Source organism: Arachis ipaensis, chromosome B2, assembly GCF_059453495.1.
Source record: "Arachis ipaensis isolate K30076 ecotype BB chromosome B2, ASM5945349v1, whole genome shotgun sequence".
In the NCBI taxonomy this organism is placed as follows: domain Eukaryota; kingdom Viridiplantae; phylum Streptophyta; class Magnoliopsida; order Fabales; family Fabaceae; genus Arachis; species Arachis ipaensis.
In genome coordinates this window covers 65,397,827-65,407,644 of record NC_142437.1, presented here as the reverse complement: position 1 = coordinate 65,407,644, position 9,818 = coordinate 65,397,827, and the positions used below count along the sequence as shown (strand labels likewise).

Sequence of the window (9,818 nt, the reverse complement as noted above, 5' to 3'; positions counted from 1 at the left end):
GTTTCATGGACTTCCATCTGAAGATCCTTTTCAGTTCTTAACTGAATTCTTGCAGATCTGTGATACTGTTAAGACTAATGGAGAAGATCCTGAAGTCTACAGGCTCATGCTTTTCCCTTTTGCTGTGAGAGACAGAGCTAGAATATGGTTGGACTCTCAACCTAAGGATAGCCTGAACTCTTGGGATAAGCTGGTCAAGGCTTTCTTAGCCAAGTTCTTTCCTCCTCAAAAGCTGAGTAAGCTTAGAGTGGATGTTCAGACCTTCAGACAGAAAGAAGATGAATCCCTCTATGAAGCTTGGGAGAGATACAAAGGACTGACCAAAAAGTGTCCTTCTAACATGCTTTCAGAATGGACCATCCTGGATATATTCTATGATGGTCTGTCTGAATCAGCTAAAATGTCATTGGATACCTCTGCAGGTGGATCTATTCACTTAAAGAAAACGCCTGCAGAAGCTCAAGAACTCATTGACATGGTTGCTAATAACCAGTTCATGTACACTTCTGAGAGGAATCCTGTGAGTAATGGGACGCCTATGAAGAAGGGAGTTCTTGAAATTGATACTCTAAATGCCATACTGGCTCAGAATAAAATATTGACTCAGCAAGTTAATATGATTTCTCAGAGTCTGAATGGAATGCAAGCTGCATCCGACAATACTCAAGAGGCATCTTCTGAAGAAGAAGCTTATGATCCTGAAAACCCTGCAATAGCAGAGGTGACTTACATGGGTGAACCTTATGGAAACACCTATAACCCCTCATGGAGAAATCACCCAAATCTCTCATGGAAGGATCAACAAAAGCCTCAACAAGGCTTTAATAATGGTGGAAGAAATAGGTTTAACAATAGTAAACCTTTTTCATCATCCACTCAGCAACAGACAGAGAACTCCGAACAAAATATTTCTAATTTAGCAAACTTAGTCTCTGATCTATCTAAGGCCACTGTGAGTTTTATGAATGAAACAAAGTCTTCCATTAGAAATTTGGAAGCACAAGAGGGCCAGGTGAGTAAGAAGATCACTGAAATCCCTCCTAGTACTCTCCCAAGCAATACAGAAGAAAATCCAAAAGGAGAGTGCAAGGCCATTGACATAGTCAACACGGCCGAACCTAGAGAGGAAGGAGAGGACGTGAATCCCAGTGAGGAAGACCTCCTGGGACGTCCAGTGATCAATAAGGAGTTTCCCTTTGAGGAACCAAAGGAATCTGAGGCTCAACTAGAGACCATAGAGATTCTATTGAACCTCCTTATGCCATTCATGAGCTCTGATGAGTATTCCTCTTCTGAAGAGAATGAGGATGTTACTAAGGAGCAAGTTACCAAGTACCTTGGTGCAATCATGAAGCTGAATGCCAAATTATTTGGTATTGAGACTTGGGAAGATGAACCTCCCTTGTTCACCAATGAACTAAGTGATCTGGATCAACTGACATTGCCTCAGAAGAAACAGGATCCTGGAAAGTTCGTAATACCTTGTACCATAGGCAACATGATCTTTGAAAAGGCTCTGTGTGACCTTGGTTCAGGAATAAACCTCATGCCCCTCTCTGTAATAGAGAAACTGGGAATCTTTGGGGTGCAAGCTACTAAAATCTCATTAGAGATGGCAGACAATTCAAGAAAACAGGCTTATGGACAAGTAGAGGACGTGTTAGTAAAGGTTGAAGGCCTTTACATCCCTGCTGATTTCATAATCCTTGATACTGGGAAGGATGAAGATGAATCCATCATCCTTGGAAGACCTTTCCTAGCCACAGCAAGAGGTGTGATTGATGTTGACAGAGGTGAATTAGTCCTTCAATTGAATGAGGATTCCCTTGTGTTTACAACTCAAGGTTACCTTTCTATAAACATGGAAAAGAGGCACAGTAAGCTTCTCTCAAAATAGAGTCAACCAGAGCCCCCACAGTCAAACTCTAAGTTTGGTGTTGGAAGGCCACAACCAAACTCTAAGTTTGGTGTTGGAAAGTCTCAACAATGCTCTGAACATCTGTGAGGCTCCATGAGAGCCCACTGTCAAGCTATTGACATTAAAGAAGCGCTTGTTGGGAGGCAACCCAATTTTTATTTATCTAATTTTATTTTTCTTGTTCTTTCATGTTTTATTAGGTTCATGATCATGTGGAGTCACAAAAAAATATAAAAATTGAAAACGGAATCAAAAACAGCAGAAGAAAAATCACACCCTGGAGGAAGACCTTACTGGCGTTTAAACGCCAGTAAGAAGCATTTGGCTAGCGTTCAACGCCAGAACAGAGCATGGTTCTGGCGCTGAACGCCAGAATTGCACCCTGGAGAAGAGCTGGCGCTGAACGCCCAGAACAAGCATGGTTCTGGCGTTCAACGCCAGAAATAGGCAACAAATGGGCGTTCAACGCCCAGAACAAGCACCAATCTGGTGCTGAACGCCCAGAGTTGTGTGCAAGGGCATTTGGCATGCCCAATTTGGTGCAAGGTTGTAAATCCTTGAACACCTCAGGATCTGTGGACCCCACAGGATCCCCACCTACCTCCACTCACTTCTTCTCACCCCTCTTTCACATAATCCCAAAAACACTCTTCCCCAAAACTCTTCACCAATCACCTCAATCTCTCTTCCCTATAACCACTTTACCACTCACATCCATCCACTCTTCCCCATAAACCTACCTCATAAACTCCACCTACCTTCAAAATTCAAAATCACGTTCCCACCCAAAACCCACCCTTATGGCCGAACCTTACCCCCCTCCCTTCCCTATATATAGACCTCCATTCTTCCTCATTTTCACACAACACAACCCTCTCTTCCCCTTCTTGGCCAAAACACATCTCTCTCTCCCTCTTCTCCATTTCTTCTTCTTCTTCATCTATTTTTTCTTCTCGCTCGAGGGCGAGCAATATTCTAAGTTTGGTGTGGTAAAATCATAAGCTTTTTGTTTTTCCATTACCATTGATGGCACCCAAGACCGGAGAATCCTCTAGAAAAGGGAAAGGGAAGACAAAAGCTTCCACCTCCGAGTCATGGGAGATGGAAAGATTCATCTCCAAAGCTCATCAAGACCACTTCTATGATGTTGTGGTCAAGAAGAAGGTGATCCCCGAGGTCCCTTTCAAGCTCAAGAAGAATGAGTATCCAGAGATCTGACATGAAATCCAAAGAAGAGGTTGGGAAGTTCTAACAAACCCCATCCAACAAGTCGGCATCCTAATGGTTCAAGAGTTCTATGCCAATGCATGGATCACTAGGAACCATGATCAAAGTAAGAACCCAAACCCAAAGAATTATATTACAATGGTTCGGGGGAAATACTTAGATTTTAGTCCGAAAAATGTGAGGTTGGCGTTTAACTTGCCTATGATGCAAGGAGATGCACGCCCCTACACTAGAAGGGTCAACTTTAATCAAAGGTTGGACAAAGTCCTCATGGACATATGTGTGGAAGGAGCTCAATGGAAGATTGACTCCAAAGGCAAGCCGGTTCAATTAAGAAGACTGGACCTCAAGCCTGTGGCTAGAGGATGGTTGGAGTTCATCCAACGCTCCATCATCCACACTAGCAACCGATCTGAAGTTACTGTGGATCGGGCCATCATGATTCATAGCATCATGATTGGAAAGGAAGTAGAAGTTCATAAAGTCATCTCCCTTGAACTCTACAAAATAGCCGAAAAGCCCTCTCCCTGGGCAAGGCTAGCTTTTCCTCATCTTATTTGCCATCTATGTTACTCAGCTGGAGCTTTCATAGAAGGAGACATTCCCATTGAGGAAGAGAAGCCCATCACTAAGAAAAGGATGGAGCAAGCAAGAGAGCCCATTCATGGATCTCAAGAGACACATGAAGCCCATCACCATGAGATCCCGGAGATGCCTCAAATGCATTTTCCTCTACCAAACTATTGGGAGCAAATCAACACCTCCCTAGGAGAATTAAGTTCCAACATGGGACAATTAAGGGTGGAACATCAAGAGCACTCCATCATCCTTCATGAAATAAGAGAAGATCAAAAAGCAATGAGGGAGGAGCAACAAAGACAAGGAAGAGACATAGAAGAGCTCAAAGACATCATTGGTTCCTCAAGAAGGAAACGCCACCATCACTAAGGTGGACTCATTCCTTGTTCTTACATTCTCTGTTTTTCGTTTTCTCTATGTTAAGTGCTTATCCATGTTTGTGTCTTCATTACATGATCATTAGTATTTAGTAACTTTGTCTTAAAGTTATGAATGTCCTATGAATCCATCACCTCTCTTAAATGAAAAATATTTTAATTCAAAAGAACAAGAAATACATGAGTTTCGAATTTATCCTTGAACATAGTTTAATTATATTGATGTGGTGACAATGCTTCTTGTTTTCTGAATGAATGCTTGAACAGTGCATATGTCTTTTGAAGTTGTTGTTTAAGAATGTTAAATATGTTGGCTCTTGAAAGAATGATGATAAGGAGACATGTTATTTGATAATCTGAAAAATCATAAAAATGATTCTTGAAGCAAGAAAAAGCAGCAAAGAACAAAGCTTGCAAAAAAAAAAGAAGAAAAAAATATAGGCAAAAAAAAATAGAAAGAAAAAGAAAAAGCAAGCATAAAAAGCCAAAGCTCTTAAAACCAAGAGGCAAGAGCAAAAAGCCAGTAACCCTTAAAACCAAAAGGCAAGGGTAATAAAAAGGATCCCAAGGCTTTGAGCATCAGTGGATAGGAGGGCCTAAAGGAATAAAATCCTGGCCTAAGCGGCTAAACCAAGCTGTCCCTAACCATGTGCTTGTGGCGTGAAGGTGTCAAGTGAAAACTTGAAACTGAGCGGTTAAAGTCAAGGTCCAAAGCAAAAGAAGAGTGTGCTTAAGAACCCTGGACACCTCTAATTAGGGACTTTAGCAAAGCTGAGTCACAATCTGAAAAGGTTCACCCAGTTATGTGTCTGTGGCATTTATGTATCCGATGGTAATACTGGAAAACAAAGTGCTTAGGGCCACGGCCAAGACTCATAAAATAGCTGTATTCAAGAATCATCATACTGAACTAGGAGAATCAATTATGTTTCATTGATAGTTTGGAATTTATAGTATATTCTCTTTTTTTATCCTATTTGATTTTCAGTTGCTTGGTGACAAGCAACAATTTAAGGTTGGTGTTGTGATGAGCGGATAATTTATACGCTTTTTGGCATTGTTTTTAGTATTTTTTTAGTAGAATCTAGTTACTTTTAGGGATATTTTTATTAGTTTTTATGTTAAATTCACATTTTTGGACTTTACTATGAGTTTGTGTATTTTTCTATGATTTCAGGTATTTTCTGGCTGAAATTGAGGGACTTGAGCAAAAATCAGATTCAGAGGTTGAAGAAGGACTGCTGATGCTGTTGGATTCTGACCTCCCTGCACTCAAAGTGGATTTTCTGGAGCTACAGAACTCAAAATGGCGCGCTTCCAATTGCGTTGGAAAGTAGACATCCAGGGCTTTCCAGAAATATATAATAGTCCATACTTTGGCCGAGTTTAGACGACGTAAAAGGGCGTTGAACGCCAGTTCTACGCTGCTGTCTGGACTTAAACGCCAGAAATACGTTACAAGCCAGAGTTGAACGCCAGAAATACGTTACAAACTGGCGTTCAACTCCAAGAATGACCTCTGCACGTGGAAAGCTAAAGCTCAGTCCAAGAACACACCAAATGGGCCCCAGAAGTGGATTTATGCATCAATTACTTACTTCTGTAAACCCTAGTAACTAGTTTAGTATAAATAAGACTTTTTACTATTGTATTAGATATCTTTGGATTATCTTTGATCAGTTTTATGCTATCTTAGACTTTCATGGGGGCTGGCCATTCGGCCATGCCTGAACCATTATCACTTATGTATTTTCATACGGTAGAGTTTCTGCACTACATAGATTAAGGTGTGGAGCTCTGCTGTTCCTCAAAGATTAATGCAAAGTACTATTATTTTTCTATTCAATTCAACTTATTCCGCTTCTAAGATATTCATTCGCACTTCAACCTGAATGTGATGAACGTGACAATCATCACCATTCCCCCACGAACGCCTGCCTGACAACCACTTCCGTTCCACCTTAGATTGAATGAGTATCTCTTGGATCTCTTAATCAGAATCTTCGTGGTATAAGATAGATTGATGGCGGCATTCATGAGAGTCCGGAAAGTCTAAACCTTGTCTGTGGTATTCCGAGTAGGACTCTGGGATTGAATGACTGTGACGAACTTCAAACTCGCGAGTGCTGGGCGTAGTGACAGACGCAAAAGGAGGGTGAATCCTATTCCAGTATGATCGAGAACCTCAGATGATTAGCCGTGCTGTGACAGAGCATTTGGACCATTTTCACAAGAGGATAGGATGCAGCCATTGGCAAGGGTGATGCCTCCAGACGATTAGCCATGCAGTGACAGCGCATCGGACCATTTTCCAGAGAGGATTAAAAGTAGCCATTGACAACGGTGATGTCCTTACATAAAGCCAGCCATGGAAAGGAGTAAGACTGATTGGATGAAGACAGCGGGAAAGTAGAGATTCAGAGGAACGAAAGTATCTCTATACGCTTATCTGAAATTCTCACCAATGATATACATAAGTGTTTCTATCCTTATTTTCTATCTATTTATTATTTATTTTCGAAAACTCCATAACTATTTTAAATCCGCCTGACTGAGATTTACAAGATGACCATAGCTTGCTTCATACCAACAATCTCCGTGGGATCGACCCTTACTCACGTAAGGTTTATTACTTGGATGACCCAGTGCACTTGCTGGTTAGTTGTATCGAAGTTGTGAATGAAAAACGATTTATTAAGACGTGCGTACCAAGTTTTTAGCGCCGTTGCCGGGGATCACAATTTCGTGCACCAGTAATCGCCATGTTTATGGTCAATGACTTGGTTAGGAAGCCTTGAGTCTCAATCCTTGCCAGGAGTGTCTTTTAGCATTTATCTTCCTTTAGTCATTAGCTTTACATTCTTGCAATTTAATTTCTTGTCTGTTTATCTTCAAATCCCTTAATCTCGTAACCGATAATACGCACATCTCACTGCAATTCCTTTGTGAGATGACCCGAGATCTAATACTCTCGGTTTTTATTGGTTTGCATTCGTGACAAATAAATTGAACTTTGATTCGGGTCATTTATTAGTTTGAAACTATATTGCAACCCAATTCTTTCTGAGAAATTTCTAAACCGATGTTTGGCCTATGTCAAGTTTTTGGTGCCGTTGCTTGAGAATTGCAATGTGTGCTTGTTATTGGTTAGTTCATACGTGAATATTGTGAATAGCTTATTTTTTATTTTTTACTTGCTTTTGATAGTTTAGGAGTTTGTTTTCTTTGTTTCTTATTAGCCTTCGTTTTTATTTTCTCTTTTTACCATGAATTCTCACCCGTTTAGCTATGAGTCTGGTTACAACTATGTTACAAGAAATGAAAACTTCAATGATGGATTGCATTATGGATCAGGAATTCAATTGAGTGAAGAGCCGCATGCTTATAGAAGACCTTCATGGCAACAACCTTGTCTGTGGCGCTTTGAGTAGGATCACTAAGGGAATGGACTGCAGAAGCTTCACCCTAGTTCAGATTGGATGACCGCTGACCCGGCGTTTGATCTGAAGCAGAGGAGGCTAATGACCACTGACCTGGAGTTAGTCATTTACAGCCTGCCATGGAATGAATCATCAGAAGTTGGAGTAGATGGTGAGAAAAGTTGATCCAGAAGGAAGAAGCATCTCCAAAGCCTCAACTATTCTTTCATCACTGATTTCACATCTATCTAGTAACATTTTATTTATTTATTTTTTTTATGCATTTTTCACAACAACTATCATTCTTTCTATCTGCCTGACTAAGATCTACAAGGTATCCATTGCTTGTTCAAACCAACAATCTCCGTGGGATCGACCCTCACTCACTTGAGGTATTACTTGGACGACCTGGTGCACTTGCCGGTCTATTTGTGCGAATATTGCGGAGTCAATTTCGTGCACCAAGTTTTTAGCGCCGTTGCCAGGGATTGTTCGAGTTTGACAAATACCAGATTATCTGGTTGCTTAGATTAGGTACTTTTTACTGTTTTGTTTTGTGTCTTTTGTTTTCTTTTCAAAATTTTTTCAAAACCTTTTCTTTTCTTTATTAATCTTTGTCTTTTGTGTGAGTCTTTTGTTCTTATTAAAAATTCAAACTTTCTTGTTTTCTTTTTCCAAAACAAAAAAAATTTCAAAAATTGTGTCTTTTTGTTCGAGTCTAGTGTCAATTTTTATGTTTGGTGTCCTTTGTGTGTTTATCTTTTCTTAAAATTTTCTAAATTGTCCTTGAGTGTTCTTCTTGGTATTCCAGTTATTCTTGTTTCTTTTCTTGTTTTGATCTTAAAATTTTTAAGTTTGGTGCCTTTTAGCTGTTTTTCTTTCTAATTTTCGAAAAACTAGTGTCTTTGATCTAAAAATTTTAACTTTGGTGTCTTTTAGTTGTTTTTCCCTTTCTTAATTAATTCAAAAAAAAATAAAAAAGATTTTTTTTATCTTTATTCAAATTTTCGAAAATCTTGCCTTCTTTTCTTATCTTGATTTAAAAATTTTAAGTTTGGTGTTTTCTTGTTAGTAAAGATCAAATTTTAAATTTCAAATCATATCTTTTGGAATCTTTTCTTTTAATTTTATTCTTTCTTATCTTATCTTTGGTTTATCTTTCTTTAAATTTCAAATCATTATCATATCTTATCTTAATTTTAAATTTCAAATTCAAATCTCTTTCAAATCTTCACCATATCTTATCTTTTCAACTTATTTTCAAATCTTTATCTTATCTTGTTTCAATTTCAAAATTCAAAATCAAATCTTTTTCAAATCTCCTATCTTATCTTATTTTCAAATCTTTCTTAATTAGTTACTTGTTTTCTCTTTCCTCCTTTTCAAAAACTTCCTAACTAATTCCGCTCTCTTCTATTTTCGAAAACTTCTTACCTCTTTCTATTTCTTCTTTTTCGAAAATCACACTCAATTTTTAAATATTTTTAATTCAATTAATTAAAAATAAAAATAAAAATATTTTAATTCTAGTTTCCCTTCTTACTTTTTAATATCCAAATTCTCCTACCTTTCTTCACCATGAATCCAAATGGGAATGAACAGTTCAGAAGAACTTTGGGGTCCTATACGGCCCCCACTCCTGACTTCTATGGGAGAAGTATCAGTATAACCCTCATTAGAGCAAGTAATTTTGAGGTAAACTCTCAGCTCATTACTCTGGTGTAGCAAAACTGTCAGTACTCTGGACTTTCACAGGAAGAACCTACTAAGTTCTTGGCAAATTTCTTACAAATTGCTGACACAGTATACACTGAGAGAATGGATCAGGATGTCTACAGACTGCTACTTTTTTCCTTTGCTATAAGAGATCAAGCAAAGAGGTGATTAGATAACCAACCCAAATCCAGCTTGAAAACATGGAAGCAGCTAGTAGACAAGTTTCTGAATCAATACTTTCCCCCAAGGAAGTTGACCCAGTTAAGGCTGGACATCCAAGGCTTCAAGTAAGAGAATAATGAATCTCTTCATGATGCCTGGGAGAGGTATAGAAAAATGTTACGAAAATGCTCCACTGAAATATTTTCAGAATGGGTGCAATTAGACACCTTCTATTACGGCCTAACAGACATGGCTAGGATGTCTCTAGAACACTTTGCTGGTGGTTCTATACATATGAGGAAAATAATTGAAGAGGCTCACGAACTTATTGAGACAATTGCCACGAACTAGCATCTGTACTCGGTTGATGAGACTTCCATAAAAGGAGAGGTTAAAGCAATGTGTACTGAATCTAACCCT

General features: G+C 38.9%; 1 non-coding gene across 1 annotated transcript; it reads right to left on the bottom strand.

Moving 5' to 3' along the window:
* Window positions 1–238: 238 nt before the first annotated feature.
* Window positions 239–346, bottom strand: LOC148574191 (small nucleolar RNA R71). The gene has a single exon (XR_015906683.1). It is a non-coding gene; the product is annotated as a small nucleolar RNA R71 (small nucleolar RNA).
* Between the last annotated feature and the right edge of the window lie 9,472 nt (window positions 347–9,818).